We start from the raw sequence: 23262 nt of genomic DNA on the forward strand, positions 1-23262 counted from the left end.
TATGTTGTTTTTCTTATTCAACATTTCTTTCAATTTTATAGGCAGTTTAATAAAAATGAACTGTACCTGCTTTCTGAAAACAGGGTCCAAAGTATGCTCTTGACGAAGGAACTGGTTTCTGTAAAGTAATCCTTTTGCAGTAGTCATGCGAAAATGACGCTTAGTAGATCCTGAATGGCATTAATGGCAATCCTTTAAAGACATCTGTTAAGAAATGACATACACTATTGTGATTATGAATGATCCTTTTTGTCAACTTTGATTGACAAAATCCCACTCTTTTTATTAAATACTTTATATCAATGTTCTATATATATATATAGTTATACATACAATCACTCTACCTTTTACCCATGTAAATTCTTACAACTTCTAATTAGGTATATTTATCTAGTTGCTTTTTCAGATATAATTTTTTTTTACAATTTATATTTAATAATATAACAGAATGTCACTCTAAGCTTACATGGGTTACAATAGCTTAAAATATTTAACAGACTAACTTATACCTGCATTCCCAGGTTTTCTTAATTTTTATAAGTTAATAATGAGAAAATTCTATGCTATTCCTAGCATTTGCATTGTTAAATTTTTTATTTTATTTAAGAATTAACAATATGCATTTTTCTTAAAAGCTTATAAGTGATTTACATTTTAAAATATGTTTGAAAATTATGTTAGTGCAAATTCCCTGGTGATCTGAAGGAAATTTACATGAATGAGGCCACCTCTATTCTCTTTATTTCTAATGAAGTGTACTATTTTAATAAAACTCTCCATACACAGAAATGTATATTTCTATTAAATTTAATCTTTGATAGATTTATTGATGTATTAGCATAAAAATGTAGCACAGCTACCCATACGTACATTTTAAGTAAGAATCTAATAACATAGCTCTTACAGCTTTCAGCAATTTTACACCATCATGTACTTGCCATCCTCATATCCAACTACAAATTTAGTAAAGTCAAATATTTTACTGTTTTTCTCCTTAATAATATTTCCAGAATATTTATAGAGCATTTATGTTTACTGACATAACCAATGTGGGTAAGGAATATAAGTTTTAGTAATTTAGATTGATGACTTCAGAGTGATTGAAGGCCATCAACTGAGATTCCATGTTAAGATACTTCCAAGAGTCCAGGGAAACCTAAGGTGCATATTTCATGATCACATTGAGAAAAAGTATTACAGTTGCTTGTAGCTGTCTCTGTTTAAGGGTATTGACCTTTATGACTTCTATTTATATTATTTGGAACTTCAGGTACTTGATATATTTGTTAAAGAAAAGTAGTGAAATATCAGCCATTTTAAATATGTCAACCTGATTTCCTTTCCATACTGTTTTGATTACTGTAGGTTTTGGAACTGGAACAAGACAAAGATGCCCACTCTCACCACTCCTCTTCAACATAGTACAGGGATTCCCAGCCAGAGCTATCAGACAAGACAAAGAAATAAAGGTCGTCCAAATCAGTAAAGAGAAAGTCAAACTGTCGCTGTTTGCAGATGACATAATTGTTTACCTAGAAAACCCTAAAGACTCCTTGCATTTCTGATACCAAGTCTAAATTATAGATATTACTGTAGTATACAAATTGCGAACAGAAGGAACCACAGATTCCTTTTTGTCTTCCTTGCTTCCTCCCTCTGTCTTGTCCTGTCTCTTTCTCTCTTCCTCTTACCCTCATTTTTGACCCCCTTCCTTTTTTCTTCTCCCTTCATTCTTTTCTTAATATTTTAACAATTTTACATTTCTTCTTTATGCCTTAGTGCACAAAACTAAAAAAGGCAGACTTTTTTGAGGTTTACAAACTTTGGTAGAATAATAATTACTTAAGCAAACAGCAAATCTTTATTTTAGAATTTGACATGTTATGTTTTTTTCATCTTGGGCTGTCATTAAGGTGAATTTTTTTATAAGTCAGAAATTTGTGTTCTTTTTACTGTTGTTACTTCTTAGCCATTATACAGTGCATCATTTCCCTCTACTCTATGGAAATATTGAGAACATTAAATAAGATAATGCACATAAAAAGCTTACCAACATGTCTTGCACATATTGAGTAAATAAGAAGTATCAACAATTATTTTCACATATTATTGTGAACTAGAAACGCAAAAAAAAAAAAAACAAATCATAATGAACATTGTTATTGTGGTGACTGTTGTCATTTTCAAATCCCTTCTTTGAGTTTGCTTCATAGAAGCAAAGCTTTTTCATTTTGTCTCTGGAGTAAACTCATGCTTGTCTTTAAGACAGTAATCTGAAGTTCTAGCCAGAGCAATCAGGCAAGAAAAAGAAAGAAAGGGTATTCAAATAGGAAAGGTGGAAGCCAAATTGTCACTAATTGCAGACGACATGATAGTACACCTAGAAGACCCCATCGCCTCAGCCCAAAAACTCCTGAAACTGATAAGCAACTTCCAGCAAAGTCTCAGGATATAAAATCAATGTGCAAAAATCAAAAGCATTCCTATACACCAATAACAGACTTAAAGAGAGCCAAATCAAGAATGAACTGCCATTCACAATTGCTACAAAAAGAATAAAATACCTAGGAATACAACTCACAAGGAACATAAGGGACCTCTTCAAGGAGAACTACAAACCACTGCTCAACGAAATAAGAGAGGACACAAACAGATAGAGAAACATTCCATGTTCATGGTTAGGAAAAATCAATATTGTGAAAATGGTTATACTGCCCAAAGTAATTTACAGAATCAATGCTATCCCCATTAAGCTACCATTGACTTTCTTCACAGAACTGGAAAAAACCACCATGAACTTCATATGGAACCAAGAGAGAGCCTGCATAGCCAAGTCAATTCTAAGCAAAAAGAACACAGCGGGGGGCATCACACTACCGGATTTCAAACTATACTACAAGGCTACAGTAATCAAAACAGCATGGTACTGGTACCGAAACAGAGATATAGACCAATGGAACAAAACAGAGGCATCGGAGGCAACACAACATATCTACAACCATACAATCTTTGATAAACCTGACAAAAAGAAGCAAGGGGGAAAGGATTCCCTATTTAATAAATGGTGTTGGGAAAACTGGCTAGCCATGTGCAGAAAGCAGAAACTGGACCCCTTCCTGACACCTTACACTAAAATTAACTCCAGATGGATTAAAGACTTAAACATAAGACCTGGCGCCATAAAAACCGTAGAAGAAAATCTAGGCAAAACCATTCAGGACATAGGAGTAGGCAAGGACTTCATGAATAAAACACCAGAAGCATTGGCAACAAAAGCCCAAATAGATAAATGGGACCTAATCAAACTCCACAGCTTCTGCACAGCAAAAGAAACAGTCACTAGACTGAATAGGCAACCAACAGAATGGGAAAAAATTTTCTCAGTCTACCCATCTGACAAAGGGCTGATATCCAGAATTTTCAAAGAACTCAAACGGATTTACAGGAAAAAAACAAGCCCATTCAAAAATGGGCAAAGGATATGAACAGACACTTTACAAAAGAAGACATACAAGAGGCCAACAAACATATGAAAAATTGCTCATCGTCACTGGTCATCAGAGAGATGCAGATCAAAACCACATTGAGATACCATCTCATGCCAGTTAGAATGGCAATCATTAAAAAATCTGGAGACAACAGATGCTGAAGAGGATGTGGAGAAATAGGAACACTTTTACCCTGTTGGTGGGAGTGTAAACAAGTTTAATCATTGTGGAAAACACTGTGGCGATTCCTCAAGGCCTTAGAAATAGAAATTCCAATTGACCCAGCTATCCCATTACTGGGTATATATCCAAAGGACTATAAATCGTTCTACTATAAGGACACATGCACACGAATGTTCATTGCAGCACTGTTTACATTAGCAAAGACCTGGAACCAACCCAAATGCCCATCATTGATAGACTGGATTGGGAAAATGTGGCACATATACACCATGGAATATCATGCAGCAATCCAAAATGATGAGTTCGTGTCATTTGTTGGGACATGGATGAATCTGGAGAACATCATTCTCAGCAAACTGACACAAGAACAGAAAATGAAATACCGCACATTCTCACTCATAGGTGGGTGATGAACAATGAGAACACATGGACACAGGGAAGGAAGTACCAAACACTGGGGTCTATTGGGGGGAAGAGGGGAGGGACAGCAGGGCGGGGGGAGGTGGGGAGGGATAGCCTGGGGAGAAATGCCAAATGTGGGAGAAGGGGAGGAAGGCAGAAAAACACACTGCCATGTGTGTAGCTATGCAAATGTCTTGCATGTTCTGCACATGTACCCCCAAACCTAAAATGCAATGAAAAAAAACAAAAAAACAAACAAAAAAACAAACAAACAAACAAAAAGACAGTAATCTGTGGTGACGAGACTACTTCATCTGCAGTCAGAGTCAGATTTCTTTAGGTTCCTACCATATACTTATGCCTAGATCTTAAACACTCATTTACCATATCTGTGGGTAATGATGTCAGATCCTATGTCTACTCTGGGAATTATAATAAAAGTCTTAAGAAATAATAGATGAAAAACTTTTTCCTAAACTGAAAGTTTTACATATATTAGTTGTTACACCTCAAGTTGCACTGTGTGAAAGAGAAAGACCTTTGCCACCCTATATTTTTCTCTTCATTTCTTTGAAAACTAGATGCAATCTAAATAAATAATAGTAGGTGACTGACTGAAAAAGAAAGTAAGCTGTTTTATTACTTCACAAACTTGCTTCAGTCACTAAAGGTTAACATACATTTATCCTGTATAGTTTTGCTGTGATTTTTTAAATCTAATATGAATTTTACTTTACAGATGGAAAAACAGCCTAAAATTGTAAAAGCCATGTAATCACCTGATATTCTTATTTTCTTTTCTACAATCATAACTCCCTCTATTTAAAATCATCCCCAATATCTGTATCTTCTTTTTAGAGTTGATCTCATTTCTCTCTTTTATAAGGCTGGAATACAAAAATTTATGCCTTATCCAAGGGTGTCTGTCTTGAATAGACACTGCCTGTAATTTTCTATTCTTAATGTATTACTGACCAGAAAAACAGATATTTAAACATAACACAAAATAAAACCCTGTAATTAAGCTTAAAATTCATAATTAATCTTTATCAACAACATAGTATTCAGCACTGCTCCGGAGGCTTCAAATGACCTCTTCCCACCCTTGTTCACCTGAAGAGCTTCTATTCATGTTAAAATCCTTGTTCAGATATGAGATTTTTACAAAAGTTTTCCTGATAATTTTTGTGTTCTTTCTACTTCTGAAACTTGCTACAAATTATCTTATGAAATATATTGCCCAACACTAAGTGATACATCACTGGTGTTATTATATGAAGAGGAAATTTGGGTATGCAAGGAGACACCAGAAACATGTGCAAGCAGAGTGGAGATCAAGTGAAGACAGAAATAAGGCGACCGTCTGCAAGCCGGAAGATAGGGCTCACAAGAGACCAAGTCTGGCACAATCTGCATATTGAACTTCTAGTCTCCAGAATTACTAGAAAAAATTTTGTCATTTAAGCCACCCAGTCTGTGGTATTCTGTTTTATGGCAGCCCTAGAAAACTAATACAACTGGAGCAAGGAGATCTGGGGAATAGACATACGAGTTTATGGACACTCTACAATTTACTAAGAGGCACTAAGTAGTACACACAATGGCTTGGCAAATTAAAACCAGTCTCTTTCATCAGCCTTTGTAGTATAAGCACATTGACACATTAATAACGTGGCCGTGTTGGCAGAGATGGAGGTTGTACATGGTGCCAAAATCATGAATCCTCATTCAACAAAAGCTGATCTACCTACTACCTCTCAACCTTCCAGCAACTGAGAGCTACACTGAGATCACCCACTATCCTTCACCAATATGTTAACATCCCAGAGGGACTTGAACCAGCCACTTGGGGGAAAGGCATTTACACTAATATCCTTCCACGTTGACTCTATTCAAGGTGGAAGGAATACCTTTTGAGTAAAATCAAAGCATAGTTTAAGTAGGGGTTTCCCTTTATTGCCCACATCTCTTTAGCTAGCAGCACTCTTCAAGAAGTAACCAAGTCAGATTCACTGACACAGATCTTGCATAACATTACATAGAACCAATGGCCACATGTAACGTCAAAGGAGGTACCTCAGTGGACATATGATCGCAGGATCCACTGGTTTAATTACATACCACACTACCAGAAGGCCAATTAATAGGATTATTTTTAACAGTATTTAAATACATTAAAACATGTCAAAAACAGTAATGTATATATTTAAGTATTCTGAATATATATATACATATATATGCATATATATATCCTTTCTTTATTAGTCATTGTTCTTCAGAGAAACAGAACCAGTAAGATGTGAACGTGTATATCTGTGTGTGTGTTGTGTGTGTGTGTGTGCACATGCGTGTATGAAATTGGAATTAGTTTATGTGATTATGGGAGCTGACAAGTCCCAAGATGTGCAGTTGGCAAGCTGAAGGTTTAAGAGAGCCAAAAACGTAGTTCCAGTCCAAAGGCTGGCAGCATCAAAACACAGCAAAAGCTGATGTTTCAAAGTCTGAAAAAAGAAAAAAAAAACAGCTATGTCCCAGATCAAAAGCTGGCAGCAGAAGACATTCCCTCTTACTCACAGGTGGGTCACCCCTACGTCCTATTCAGGACTTCAACTGATTGGATGGGGCCCCCTCTCATTAGGGAGACCATCTACTTTACAGGGTCAACCGATTGAAATTTTCACCTCATCAAGAAATACTCTAACAGACATACCCAAAATAACGTTTCACCAAATATCTGGGGAGCCTATGGCCCAGTCAAATTGACACATAAAATGAGCCATCACATTCTCTTAACCTCACATCCGCCCTCAACATTTGTCCTATTTTATTCTTACACAATACAACTATATTGAAGAAAAAAAAGACGTAGTTACTCCCCTCCTTTTTATACATCATACTTATTCCTTTCCCATTGATATCTACCTTTTATTCTCAATATTTTACTTTTCTGTTTCTGTACCTTAGCAGGTTCTTAAGCACTGTTTGATTTCTTTAATTCCTACTCTAAACTCTTCCTAGAAAATCCATGACTTCAATATATTACCTATACACAAACAACCTGCGAAATTTATGCCTCTTTTTCCCCTTGGATTCCTCAAAGTCACAACAAAATTACATGTGTAAACCTGAAACCAGGAACAATGTCTGCTTCCTTCATTACCCCTTCCAACAGCAATGGTAACAATCATCATCTCATCTTCCAGTGTTCTCAACCCCCACCAATACTTTCATCATCTTCCTAGCTGTATAAACCATAAATCCTAAAGCCATTTCTTTATTTTTATTTTTTGAGAGGAAGTCTTGCTGTGTTTCCCAAGCCAGAGTGCAGTGGTGTAATCTTGGCTCTGCAAATTCTGCCCCCAGATTCAAGCGATTCTTCTGCCTTAGCCCTGCCCTGAGTAGCTGGGACTACAGGCACCTGCTATCAAGACTGGCTAATTTTTGTATTTTCAGTAAAGACGGTGTTTCACTATGTTGGCCAGACTGATCTGGAACTCCTGACCTCAAGCGATCCGGCAGCCTCCACCTCCCAGAGTGCTGGAATGACAGACCTAATAACGCAATTTCTGACATCTCATTCTTCCTCACCCATGAATTTATTTATCAAACTATGTTTATTTGACCTCTGTGTATATCTCAGGTCTGTTTCTTCTCCATTTCCACTCCCCTTTTGTTGAATGAGCATCTTTCCTCCATTCACCACTGAATTGGTTTCCCTGTATTCCACTGTTGGCCTACTTCAAAGATTTCTTCATAATGAAGCCAGAATGATGGTTCAAATTGCAAATCAAATAAATATCTAGATATATACTTTTTAAATTTATATATGTCTATACTTTATATATGGAAAATGAATTGACTTCAATAATGTATGTAATTTTTATCGAGTCTCCACTATGTGATATACACAACATTAGTTACTGGACATTCAAAAGTTAACAAGATAAGGTCTTGGAGCATAAACATTATGTTCTAGTGCTGGAACAAGACTGGTGAATAGCCAATTCCAGTGTTGTGTGATAAGTGCTATAATAGGGGTCACCTCAGGTGCCATGAAATCACAAGAAGGGCACCCAGCCCATTACTGGGCATTCAGAGAAGGCTTTTGTGATGAGGTGACTTCCACCTGAAGAAACATGAGAACTGAATCTAGCACCAATGCGCGGCTATCACTGTGGCCAGGGAGGTCAGCTGAGTCACATGATTGGTGATATCATTTGACACTTTAAGGACATTTTCTAGGTTATTGTGAGAGTTAAAAATAATCTATGAAGTAAATACCCACGAGAACAGTAGATTCCATACTTCCATACTAATGATCAGTTTACAAAATCCTTCCAAATATATTAACCTATTGAAAGTTCAACCCAGTGCTATTGATTCAAGACAGTCTTTTGTTTTGTTTTTGTTTTTCCCCACAGAGCCTATAACATATAAAACTTACAGAGTGAGTGAATGTTAGAATCTGGAATAGCACGGTTCAATTCACCCTTTCTAAAAACAGGATACAAAATTCTATCATCTCTAAATGGACTTCATTGAACTAATATGTACACGACTGCAAATTTTCAATGCTAGTATTTGTCTTTTCAGGAATATTTAAAAACCTTAACTTATAATTTAAGTGTTGATTGTCTTGTAGTGAACCATTCATGATATGCAGTCAATTTTTAATGATACCAGGTGGATCATCGTAATTCCAGATTAACTACATCCCACTGACACAATTTCTTCCCCACCCTGCTGCCACATGTCTGGTACCAAACCTGCTCAGCTGTGGAAAATGACAGCTGGTTCTTCGCGGGGAGTGGTGGGAGCAGGAATCAGGTGAAAATGGCTCATTAGCACTGAAATGAAAAAAAATATGCAGACTTCCCTGTATATGTTTTAGATGATGCTTCTCTCTGCAATTGCCCAATTGAGAGTTAATTGCAAAAAAAAAGACATTTAATTCTCAAAAGTTTTTGAAATTATTATGATGTGATGCTATCGCATTAAGTTAATTTACCTTTATTTCTTCAGTTGACGTTTTCATTTTGATGTGATCACAGCATTAGTGCTGAAAGAAAAATGCTCTGATATTTTTGCTTTCTGAGCATGTCCAGGGATGTTGCTCTATAAAGAACCCCAGAATTGGGAGTTCACATGAAAAGTGCATGTGGAAACAGCCCAGCTGTCATAAAAATTAAAAGTACAAACTCTTTTGTAAAAACTCATCTACTATACAGTATTAGCAACTGAAGTATTTACAGGAAGTTTTTTTTTCACAGTAAGTTAATTATTGTAGAAGGTCTCTTAAATATCCTGTAAGGTACGGAAAATTATACTTTGCTAAAAAATTTTCCTATTTTTAAGATCAAGGCAGTAGCAACACTAAAATCATAAAGAATATTAATTTATGAAGCAAGTTATTAGCGCATAGTAGCTTCTTGGTATTAAGCAGTGATACATTCTTTTCAGGACCTTGATTCTCTAGAGTATGTCAAAATGTTAGTGATACACTTATGTGCCAAGAATCACCTTGAAAAAACCAAGACAGACTATAAAAGTCCCCAAAATGAGCTTTTCCAAAAACCACATCTTACCCTTTATCATCTGAACTCGTTTCTCACATGTGCACTTGCCTTCTGACCTTTCTCATTTCCTGATAGCTTGAAGCTCTGCCATTAGCAGCAACCACTAGAAGTCATGTTGCCACATCTGTCACTATTAGTTAAGAATACCATTCAACTTCAAGATAACTAGAAATTTTCTTCTATAGTCCTTTTTGCCTTCCTCAGTGCAGGGTCAAAAGGGCTGCCTGCAGCAAATCACCGAGCACAGAATTGGTTGTTGAAAGATTTCATTTCATAAAACCATGAACTCCCAGCCCAACTTTGTTACTGCCATTTGTCATGCATTTACCACGTATGTCTTCTGTCTTGAAAAACCCATCTCCCCTAAGCCCAATGTCATAGAATAAAACTGCTTTTCAGACACCAAAATAAAAATCTTCGCCAAACAGGCAGTGGACTGAAGTCAGTTTTAACAGACTTTATTCTCTCAGGGTGCTGAGAATCTGAGAGCAACTAACGCTGAAAAAGATCTTCCTTGCTTTTTTACCACTGGCACCGCAGCTGTTAGCACTTCTGGTGTCGAGGAACAAATGTCAGGAAGGTACTGTCAGTAGAGTAACACCCATGGAAAACAGCCTGGCAGCCTGGCTGGCCGCCAGAGCTTGAGACCATTTTGTTACACACTGCTAGGAGCTGGACTTCTGTTATCACCATTTCCTCCAATTGCTCTTAATTAATGCAGGGAGATTTGCTTCACATCAATGAAATGAAAGGGTATTTTTTTGACTCTGTTAAAAAGGGTAACTTCAAAAGTGAAGACTAACTGAAGTGCTTAGAATATTATGGTTCAGCTTTCTGTAATACATTAGCATATGTGTCCTGGGAGAAAATGGCTTGAATTAAAATTTGTTCCCCAATCCTCCACTGAAGGGTCCTCTTTAGAAAATAGAAAACACTGGAAAACTTACTAAAACATCTGAGAAATATACAACACCTAAATGTTTATTTTCATAACTCTATGAGTCTTAATCATTACCTAGATATACTGTAGAAAAATTTGTCATGGAAATGATTTATCGGATTTTAAGAAATTCTAGAATTAATTATAAAAATTTGTAGAAAATTTTATTATACCCATATCTCCTCTAAAAATATGTGATTTGATCTTGGTATGCTATTTCATAGAATACCAGGATCAAATAAAATAAGGCCCAGGGATGGGACTCCAGGGATTTGAGTGTTGACAAATGTTCTGGCATCATCAGTTGCCTTATGATTTGCAGATATCATCGCCTTTCATCTTGGATATGATAATTTACTAACCAATATATCCGCATCTACAGGATGATGTCTTTGGCCTTGGAACAAATCTAGTGGACATTTTTTCTAGGGACATCTGCTACCCGAGTGAATAATCAGAAAACCAGAGCGGTTCCTCAGAAATAAGAAAAGTATGCTAACTTCATTATCCAAAGTAAAGAACAACTATCAGGGGCTTCACTTCCCAAGGCCACCTTCCATATTTGCATACACATATTCCCATGAGGCACACAATCCATTTAGTTCTCTATAATTTGCATCACTCTATCATCTCTACAATTTGCATCATTCTATTGACTCTAAAATTTGTGTCGTTCTATCATCTCTTCTATCATTCAACTCTTGCGAAGGTTACCAGTTGCTTTCTATTTAAAAGAAATACTCTATGAAAAAAAAAATCACTGGCTTGCAATATATATTCAATAAGTGCAATCCCTGTCAACTTCTAAGTTTTAATATCCATGGCCTATTCCAGGATTTATATCCTAAAACTTTGTCTATTCAATATACCCATATAAACTTTTTATATACCTTTTAACCTTTTTATTTTCATACCATCCCATAATTTTCACATTCTCAATATTATTTATTTTTTTCTATGACTTCTCGGCTAAAGCAAAATAAAACAACAAAAAATATAAAGTCATATTTCTCATCAATTACTTATTTTTATCCTACCTATTTCCATCTAATAATTGACTACTTTCTGTTGATGACTCGGAAGGTGCCAAATTTGGAATTTTCTTTTCTACCTCCAATATTAAAGTTCAACCTGGTGCTTTCCTCACTCTGGCAATGGCTAAAGTCTGCTAACAGTTTTTCCTCTTCCTTTTTCTCTAATTCCATTTTTCTTGCCCTTTAAACTATAACTTGTTTACAGCTTCCTCACCAATAAGCGTACGGTGGCACATCTAGGAACAAAAGCATTTGTAGGCACCTCTTTGCTCATAAACTAATGTTCAGAATATTTACCCTGAGGTAATTTGTAATATATTTTTTTCTAACTTCATTATCTGATAGTTCAGTGAACTATGTTCAGTGAAATATTTATGCTCAGTGAACTGCTAACCAGACCAAATGCTTTTACTCTTTCATGACTACTAGACTGTATTCCTCACTCTGCCTAGAATAAATATCAACATCTTCTCTACGCTTAATTACCTTGCCACTTAAAATGTGGTCTGCAGGACAGCAACATCAGCATTAGTCAGGAGCTTTTAGTTAAAACACAGAATCTCAGGCCCACCCCAGACCTACTGAATCAGAATCTGCAATTTTTAAAATATACCACTGTTTATTATATACAACAAATATTCTGTTCTCTGAAGCTACTTTCTTCTTTATGTTCCCACTATATATTTTTTTGCATCCTACTGTAGCATTCATCTTGAAGTGTTATGGATATTTTAATTACCTATCCTCCTCCTCCTCCTCCTCCACTCTCTTCTTTTCCTTATTCTCCTCTCCCTTTCTCCCTTTCCTACTGCATTCTCACTCACCGTTACTTGATAGCAGTAGGAGGGATAGGAGTTATGGTATTAACACATTCTTCTGGCTGTGTGCCAATCAACTGCTTGGATTTTTCCTTTCAATCTGTTGATTCACCTGCTCCAAAGAAAGACACATTTTCTCTTTCCTTTATCCAGACAGTAAAATCTCTCATTATTTAATGATGAAAATAAAACTAACCTTTACAAACATAGTCACTACTCAACAAGTGAAAGCAGTTATTTGGAATGAGATGCTCTTTGTCCAACTGTACGTGTTACAGCATATGCACATTCATAAAATGAATGAAACAGCACTTCAGAATGCTTTGTGTAGTAGACTAAAAGAACAAACTTTTTCTATCAAACTGCATCTGTATAGTTGTGAGATAAGGATAGCTAAAATATTTCAGTTCCTTAATATTTTGTAACACACCAGTATTCACACCCCACTTGGACTAGCAATGGGTATAGTTTCAATTAAATTAAATTAATTATTGTTCAGCAAATTTACATGGGCTAATTTTATATATCTTATGTTTTGCCACCCAGAAGCTACATATACCCTAAAAACTGTCATTATTACAGTAATTACTATTTGCTGACTATTGGAATATTGAAATTTGTTTATACATGTCTAAACAGCGTCACATGTCATCTATTACTCCCTTTGGGCTAACCTGAGTTTAAATCTCAGGTTTGTACTTTCTGACGCATGTACCCAGCTACCTTAGAGGTAGACAACCTTCACAATTCTTCTTAATTTGTAGCCTCGGATACGGCCATCCTAGAATGCGTTTTATCAGTACATTCCTTATTGGGTCAATAAAGTCTATGATAAAACTAAGGATAAAGTAATATAAACTCACCGCAAAGTTTCTGCAAGCACAATATAACTATTACAGCTGTAAATCATTACAATAAACATTTGCTGTTCAGTTGTTTTGATTATTGTATATTTTGCAAGTACAATATATACTATTACAGCTGTAAATTGTTAGAATATTTGTGTTCAGTTGTTTTGATTGTTATAGATATTATTAAGTGGAGTTTGTTAAATAGAATTTTAATCATGAAATAAACCATTACTAAATATTAATTTTATGTCGATTAATCACTCTTGTAAAGGAGACAAAATATCTCTTGAAGCGTACTCTTTGAGATAAAGAAGGACATCTTATTTCGTATACAGAGCGTCTTTACTGTGGTAAATTACATTCACTGGAGCAGATCGGGTACCCATAAACCATAAACAAATAATTTTGTCCTCTCTTTCCTTAGGTGAGAATTTCCCTGCTGTTTCAATGTTAGTACATTCTTAGAACATTTTCAGCTATCTATAAAAAAGTCTTAAGTCTAGAATAAGTTAGTGGATGGGCATTTCTTCTTAAAATTAAAAATACAAATAAAAATGTATTAATAACACTAACTTTATAAGCAAAAGAAGTGAATATCTGTGTGAAAGCACAAATAACTCAACCTAAAAATGGGTCACAACGATTTACATATTTCAAGATAATTTGTTTTTACTCCTGAATCATGACCTACATCTGTGAAATTATTGTACAGGTGTAATCTTACATCTTAACTGTTAAAGCTTGTGTGATTTATATTTGATTTCTATTCATCGAAAGTGATATCCTAGAGAAAAGAGAAGTGATTGAAAAAAAAACTTCAAACCTTGGATTTCATGAGATGTCACCTGAGAGGAAGGCTAAGCTGTCTATATACAATTGAGTGTAGTATAATCCTAGGTAGTTCTGTGTTTTCTGCTTTTATCTCTTACTTCTTAGCTGGTTCTACTAAAACCACTATTTTTGTCCAGCTTATGAATAGAATAACTACTTTCATTAAAATCTTGTCTCCTTTACTGTTTCATAGAAGACCAGTAATTACATCTCTAGGCTTCCAATGTCTCTTAAATCCTTTTTTCTTCTCATTTATCATGTAGGATTGTTTGGAATATAATAACAATGGCTAACATTTATTGAAAACTTACTAAAATGTTGGAGAATGTTTTAAATACTTCATACACACTATCCAAATCGTCTTATAGCAATCCTGTGCAGAACAGAGATACAGAAAGGCTACATAATTTGTCAATACCATACAATTTGGCATAGAGAGACTGAATAGAACCAATTTTCATAACTGTCTGACAATATTATAATGCATTCTGCTGAATGAAAAGGAAAGATATTAGAGTAGAAACTATTAACTACTATTCGGAGGAAAAAAAGTATTACTTGAAGGTCATGTGTTGTGTAAAACACTATTACTGAATATTATGACAATCCCATAAAGAAGTCAGCATTATTTTTTTTAACATATAAAGAATCGAAGGCTCATATCGGGTATATAACTTTTCTCTATTCAAAAGACAAGTAAGCGCAAGGTAAGTTTCTAGAAGAACATATGTTGTCTTTAACTAGGTGTTTTATATCATGATTTTCCCTCACAAACACTGCCACTCCATTGCAATATTGGAGGAAGCAAATGATACAGAAAAAAATTGTTATGTATTATTTGATTTATTGTTTGTTTTGCTTTGTTTTGTTGTATTGATGCAAAATATATATTCATGTTTTATCAGAACAAATTTTCTCTACTACATTTCTGATATTTCATATCACCTGATGCAACCCAGTCGCAATCAAATAATGAATTTGTGGCCACTTGAAATTTCTCTCCTGGCTAAACAGCAGTAGCAGTCAACCAAACAGCCACCCAAAGTGATTTCTTCAGAGGTAGTAGCTTAGGAGGTATACAAGTCTCCAGAGAATTTGGCAAGCTATATCTGTAGATAGTAAATAGGCCCGAAAATAGTTTTTAGAGAAAGAGAAGCAACTAAAAGAAAATATTCCTTAATCATCCTCTTGGGTTTTAAGGACAAAGAGCTATAGGTCCTAGAATATTATATGCACAATTAATAATATAGTCAGTTTTAATACTACAACAAACTAGCATCAAGTAAAAGATACAATTTTCTTAAATACTAATGCCACTTATTTAAAAGTGAGATCTTTTAAAAAGGTTTATATTTCAAGAACCACTTGAAAATAAATTTGACATTAAGTAATATTTATAGGTTTGGCAAAGATCAAAGTAAGAGCACTGGTTTAATACCACTGGAGCACTCTTTGACCGTAGAGAAACAAATTTTAGAAAAGCAACGTGACGAGATTTCAGAGCACCTTCCCTAGTGAAAGAACCGTAACTGGTGAAAATTATTAAACAAAAACAAAATCTCTGAAAATTGTCCTAAACTGTCACTCCTCAACTAATTTTATGAGGTCAACACAACTCTGAAATCCAATATGACGATGGTATTGTAAGAAAAATAGGCAACTGAATGTCAATTACAGAATTTATAGACAAATAATCCCTTATATATGGATATTAAAGTATTTGACAAAAATTTAGCAAATCAAATCAGGTAATGTACATACAAAATACATCATGATCCACTGGGAAAGAATACTAGATGGGGTCCCTATTTAAAAACCTATCAACCTAATTCATTAGAGTAACAAAATAAGGGAGGAAAAACATATATGCCCATCTTATTAGATATGGAAAAATGTTTTCCATAATTCAATCAACAAAGAATGACCAAACATGAATTGCAATATAGTCAAACAAATAGACAATTCATAATAGTATATAGTCTACTATTTCATTTATATTAATTTAAGATACAGGCCAAACCCATCTCTGTTGCTATAAATCAGGAAATAGTTACATGTTTACAGTGTGGATTAAATAAAAGTATTATGGAAATATTCTATATTTTGATTGGGATAGTAGTTAATAGGTGTATATATTTTTCAAAACTCATTGAAATGTGCATATAGGATAGATGTGTTTAAATGTAAGTACTGTGTCTAAATACAAATAAAAGGGTACAGAAAGACAAAAAGGCAAATTGTATTATAAACATTTTTCTGATGTAATAATTAAACCATAATTCATTATATGGCTATGCCAATATTTAAGAGTTTTTTATTGGTGATTTACCATGCATCAAGTGTTTCAAGATTTTAAATAATACTATTACAAACGTCTTTCTGAAAACATATTTTTAACATTTCCTTGGAGTTGGATTTCTTAAAAGTTGAAATTTTTTAACTATTTCATGAGTATTTCCAAATTTCTTTAAAATTACTATATTGACTTTGTTATAATTAATCAGCAGCATGTGTGACTTTCTCTAGATATAAGCATGTATGAATACACGTGCATCTGTATTCACAACTTTTGAGACATCATTGATACACACTAAATTGCACATATTTGAATTGTGTAATTTTGTATTTAATTATACCTGTACACCGTGAAACAATAACCTCAGTGAACACTGTAAAAAGTGTCCTCATACCTCTTTGGAATCTTTCCCTCCAATGTTATCAGCATAAAGTCATATAATATAAATGAAAATTTTAGCTACTGATCTGCTTGCTGTACTATGGATTACTTTGTATTTTCCATCATTTTATATAATCGAGTTATACTCTATGATCTCTTTTGTCTGCCTTTCACTCAGTACAATAACTTTGAGATTAATATATATTAACAGTTCATTGTTTTTAAAAAAATTTCTGAATAAAACAATTGTTTAATTAATATTATTATATAAAACAAGTGAAGGCTGCCATTGGACAATCCATTGTAGTTGTAGGGAATTTGAGATTTGAGATGTGTAATATCCTTCAGTCTTAGAATATTTTTCTGGTCTTCACTGTAGGGATTTAGATAGCAAATATGAAACAGTGGTGTTGATAAGTGGAAGCTGGAGCTGCTATCAAAGAGGATATGTGGATAAGCATCCCATCTATTTGTTGAAAATATTTCTTAGATCCTTGGCTAATTTCTGGACTGCAAAAGCACAGGGAAAGACTATGGCAGTTCTCAAGGCAGCAGCTGTCAGGAGGCAAAGAGCAAGTGAAGAATCAGGAGTCTCCTTGGGTTGGGAGGAATTCGATTTCTGGTTCAGCCAGAAAACACAATGGATATGCCGTGCGTTCCAGCATAATAGAGACCCATCTTAACAAAGCTAATAGTAGGACTCTTCAGCATCAAGGTGGCTACCAGAACAAAGTGCAACCTTTTTTTAAGGAAGGATCCATGATTCAGAATTTCAGCAGTTTCTAAGTTTCTAAGTATCACTTGCAATGTCCAGAATACAAAAAGAAGTAGCAAAATAAAGCCACCAAACATTCCAGATATTTAAAAGAAAAAATGACTGATATTAATGTAAAGTGTTAAAATGATTAATATGCAGGTCTATAAAAAAATCCTGATGTAGTTAGCAGACAATAACTTCAAAATAATGAACATTAGCATACTAAAGAAACAGAAAAACTATAGAAATTACATAGATGATGAAGTATTTTAACAGAGAATATGATATATATGATATAAAATCTATAGTTTGTATGGGGGTAAAATAGAGTATCAGGAATTAATCAGTCATTGGATGGGCTTAAAAGCAGATTCAACATAGTTAAAGATTATACTGATAAATTTGAAGACAAGTCAATAAAAATATGCAAACTGAAGCCAGGAAGAAAAAATAAAAATGAGAGGAACTGAGCATAAATTAGATCATGTCACACGGGCAAAAGTACCAACATAAGTGTAATAGAAATTACAGAATAAAAGAGATATTGATTGGGACATTATTAAAACAATATTGGGACAATATGTATTGAACTAGATCAATATTTGGAGAAATAATGGTTAAATATTTTTCTGAAAGCTTATAGTAATTCATATTTCCTTTTGGGAGAATTATTAATTTGTGTTCTTGGTATGCTTTTCTCTTGGTATTTTAATATTTTCTTTTCCATTTCTGAAAGTTCTATATTTTATGTTCAGTTTTATAGCATCTCCAGCCTCAGAAGTCAGCTCTAAAGCTTATGTAAGACATTATTGCATTCTAATATAAAAATTTCAGGCTCTCAATTTTTTATAGAGTAATCCTAAACTCAGCTCAGTATGGTACTATATCCATAGTAAAGTTAGTCATTCACTTCTTGCCTTTTGAAAGCACTTGTACCATACCTATATTACAACAAATATACTGTTGTTTTGCTTACTCATCTGTTTCTTCTACTCTAATGTGATCTTTTTTATTTGTTGCTTTTCTGTAAATATTTCTTGCACTGATAGAAAAATAAATGTATTGAAAAAAATGAAGTGAGAAGTTATGATTTCCAGTAGTACTAGAATGAAACAGATAGGAAGCAAAAGCTGCAGAGACTGGATTGGACATTCTCCATTATCCTGACAGTAAATTAGCTTTTCATTTGAATGTTACTTTCTTTCAGAAGAGTTTGATGCATTTTAAGTTGATGCAGCAGTGTATGTTATTAAAGCCAGGAATCATAAATTATTCCTTAAATCATTGAGTCTTGGGAAAACAGAAAGCCAATGAATCACATACTATTTGAACATTGATTCAGTTTCTGTATAAGCTTATGCTGGTGTGGGTGTATGTGTTTGGCTCCAGCAGGTCTGCATACTTACTAATTTGCTTGAAAACTGCGTGAAAATATTCCCATGGCCCTCTTGTAAAATATGACAGCCTGACATTTTCTTTAATTACAAGAGCTGATCTGTTTAATAGCAAAAAATTAGCCTCCAACTTGACAGGCCTCCCTTTTAAAATCAATGGTTAGACTCAAGGGCACCAGCTTGGTCATCAAGATCAATATTAGAAAAAATATAGCTTGTCAAGACCTCTCAGCCTTTTATTGACTCAAATGGGGAGCAGCTCACAGACTGAATAATGATATTAGAGCTCTGATTCAACAAACAGAAGTCTGTTACATTAATTTCAGTATAGGCAGATAAACCTGTGATAAATCACAAAAGAATAATATGATTATCAAGATATTATAGTTAGATAAAGCTGAATGTTTTCAGGAAAAAATATGCATATTTTTGAATACATTTCTTTAGTCTATTCACCAGGTGAACTAAATAACAAGTTTATCTTGTCTTACTAAAAACAAAACACAACAAGAACAGAAACACTAGAAAGTCATCTCATTGTTACCAACAAATAGAAGAAAATGCACCATAAGAAGAAAAAAAAATACTGTGAGACAACTTCAAGTTTTAGAAATAATATTTAACTTGAAAGAATTAATTCTTAGTTGTAGGATTGGGATAATTATTTGTTACACTGATCAATCAACATTAGCCTTGATTTTCTAGTATGCCATATGAGGGACTAGGAAAATATCTAAATACTATTGTAAGACTCAGGGAAAGACCACAAAACAACCCATTTAGTTCTTTTCATATTTCATTAGTGATCAAAATGAAGCTTTATAGTTATTATCTCATTTTCACATATAATTTGAATGCTATCAGAAAGTAGGAATGCCAGGTCACACCAATGGAGAATGGAAAGCTAAAGTTGTTCTCAGGAAGATGTTTTGCTTCACTCCAATTAAATTTACAACAATCAGGAACAAGAGTTTATGATTTCTTAATACTTTTAAAAGTTTAATATGTTGTACTTAGCACTATCGAACAGAATACTTAAAAGTGGTTAACATGGGGCTGGGCATAGTGGTTCAGGCCTGTAATCCCAGCACTTTGGGAGGCCTAGGCGGGCAGATCATGAGGTCAGGAGATTGAGATGATCCCGGCCAAATGGTGAAACCCCGTCTCTACTAAAAATGCAAAAATTATCTGGGCATGGTGGCACGCACCTATAGTCCCAGCTACTTGGGAGGCTAAGGTGGGAGGATCGCTTGAGCCCAGGAGTTCTCGGCTGTACTGCGCTATGCCGATCGGGTGTCCGCACTAAGTTCAGCATCAATATGGTGACCTCCCCAGAGCGGGGGACCACCAGGTTGCCTAGGGGTGAACCGGCCCAGGTTGGAAATGGAGCAGGTCAAAACTCCGATGCTGATCAGTAGTGGGATAGCACCTGTGAATAGCCACTGCACTCCAGCCTGGGCAATATAGCAAGACCCCCTCTCTTAAAAAAAAAGATTTTAGTTTATATCTAAAAATTAGAGAAATTCATATTAGCAATTCAAATTATGAAACAGCATATAATATATATTGGAAATATCTATAGTGCGAGCTAATTGAAGTTATTGGGCACTACGGTATTCCATTTTCTTTACCTCATTTACATATCTCATATTTACCTTTTATTTACCTTAAGTTTATATGCCTTATATAATTATCTCATTTTTTTGTTCACTACCTATTTTATGTGAATGCACAGTAACCTTAAAAGGTAAATATTAGTCTATTTATAAGAAAACTGAAGCTCCTATTTGATAAGTAAATTCCCCAATGTCCAGAGACAACAAATGCCACATCTTGTATTTTAAACTATTTGCCTGACACTTCACTTCTTCTACTGTGTTACAAAGCTTAATATCATTTTGCTTATCTTAAAGAACTAAAGTCCGTATCTCCTCTATTATTTAAGTTACATCGTTTTCTGAAAAATTTGGTGGCTTTTGATAAAATTTCAACATTTTAAGAAATTGTATAAAATTTTAGTTTTTTCAATGCATCTTTCTCATAGTTCTTCTAGACATCTCTCAAAATGAAACTCTTTTCTTTCTTTATCTTTTATTTATTTTGAGATGGAGTCTAACTCGTCACCTAGGCTGGAGGGCAGAGGTATCATCTTGGCTCACTGCAATCTCCACCTCCTGGGTTCAAGCAATTCTCCTGTCTCAGCCTCCTGAGTAGCTGGGACTACAGGCACCTGCCAACAAGCCCAGCCAATTTTTGTTTTTTAAGTGGAGATGGGTTTCACCTTGTGTCAGGCTGGTCTTGAACTCCTGAGCTCGGATGATCCATCCACCTCGGCCTCCCAAAGTTCTGGAATTCCAGGCATGAGCCACCGCACTCGGCCAAGATAAAACTCTTTCAAACAAAAAACAAAACTACACACTTTTCTTCTTATTATTTACAATGCTAAAATGGTAATTGACTATCACCAACATTGCTGTGGATTTTTAAGTTGCTCATTTATTTCACAGAAAAAAAATTTTTTTCCAGTTACTTGAAAGACTATATATAACAAGTCTTTATATATATAACATTTGTCTATATATAACAAATGTCCTAAAGGTAGGACATTTTTAATATATCATATCAATGAAAAAAAATGACCTAGAAATTTTATTCTTTATTTTGATAAATTTTAACCTTCAATTTCCCAGAAAGTTTTCCAAGTGACAAATTATTTTAGCTTTATTTAATTAAAACTTCATAGATTGCCAGCTTTTGCTGTTTGCAAAACTCAAGCAGATGTTAACAAGCATCTCTTCTGTTAGAATACACCAGGAATAGTACCTATTTTTCCCATGACATTTTAAACTTTACCGAGTGATTTATTTATGTATTCTTTTTTATCTTGTAATTCCTTCAAAAAGACAAAGCCTTATTAAGGCAGTGTTCTGATTGCTGGATTTTGTTTTGTTTGAGGGTAATACAATTTGCTTGCTCCTAGAGTGATGTACTTCCTCCATTCTCAAATGTTTATGCTTGGAATTTTCTTCTAAGTCAACCCCTTTGATGTTATTCTGTAAACAGGGTATTCTTAAGGGTTACTAGATAGGCATGAAGAAGTCAAGTAATATCTAAATATCATTACCCCAGACCCGCGGGCTAAAAGATCTATTAGTAACCTTTGCTGAGCATGACATCCTCCTTCTTTTCTACTCGGTCTGCATATTTATTTGGTTAAGTGGAGACATAGTCACAACTCTAGGGAGTCAAATTGATTTCTCAATTCTTTCTTTGGGCAAAGGGTTTGTGAACCTCACAGTGACTATACTCCAGGAGTGAAATTATTGATTATTTCATAGTAAGAGTTGTGGCAAACAATTTGTTTAATCTCAATGGACATCAAAGAATTTATCATCCAAAAGCACAACACTGAAATGTATTTCAAAGTATTTCTGTGATGGTGGCTGAGCCATTTGCAAACCCAAGATAGTGAGCATGAGTTTAAAAATTTTATTGAGTTAACTGCATCCAGATTTCTAAAAAATACCTTGAAAACCTGAATTATTACCAGAATAACTCTTAGATACTCTTCAGAGTAGAGAGGAGGGAGAACATTTTTGCAAGGAGCATGTTGTTAGACCTGACTCATTTACTTAAAGAAACGTGAACTTGTTTGTCTCCTCAAGTGAAGTAGTAAGACAAATTGATTTATATGTGAATGATTTTAATCAGATTATTTTCCTTACACAAAGTGTACTCAGGAAATATATATATATATATATATATATATATGTTTGTTTTTGATGGAAAGATCTACAGGAGAATGAGAGACTATGAGACTGTTTAAGGTAAAGTAGGTGTGGAAAGATCAGTCCATGTGTAGTGTTCGGTGAGGGCATTAGATATGAGGCAGGAACAGTGAGAGAAGTCCTGTGTGAAGAACGATAGGGAACTTTGAAGACAAACTTAATACATGTCACAGATTTCCCAGGTTCAGCTTTGCTCTATTTATTCTCCCAGATCAAAAACAAAACAAACAAACAAACAAACAAAAAAAACCTGTCATTTAGCTTTAAATCATCTTAAATGTCATGACTTCCCAACAACTAGCTACTTGAAGAAAAAGGACTTTGTGTTGAGGACTTCGTGTTATTCCATGACAACATGGAAGAAATGTCTGAAGGACAACACACAGATGAAGGCCATGTTGAGGAGGATGTGATTATTCAAACTGAGGGAGTGGGTTCCCTTTCCGGCTCCACAAGGGGGTGTAGGTTTAAGGGCAAGAACTTCCCAGTGCCATGCCCCCCTCCCATCTCTCCATCCAGGAGA

At 34.6% G+C, this 23262-nt stretch overlaps 1 protein-coding gene across 2 annotated transcripts in view; it reads right to left on the reverse strand.

Annotated features, from left to right (window-relative positions):
* The window catches only part of CNTN5 (contactin 5), a 1452729-nt gene that overhangs the window by 1131699 nt on the left and 297768 nt on the right, over positions 1–23262 (reverse strand). For both annotated transcript variants that reach the window (XM_002754648.7, XM_078339900.1), the window contains exon 2: positions 67–204. The gene's annotated coding sequence lies outside the window, so the exon portion shown is untranslated. The remainder of the gene's footprint in view (positions 1–66; positions 205–23262) is intronic.

Source organism: Callithrix jacchus, chromosome 10 (assembly GCF_049354715.1).
Source record: "Callithrix jacchus isolate 240 chromosome 10, calJac240_pri, whole genome shotgun sequence".
Taxonomy (NCBI): domain Eukaryota; kingdom Metazoa; phylum Chordata; class Mammalia; order Primates; family Cebidae; genus Callithrix; species Callithrix jacchus.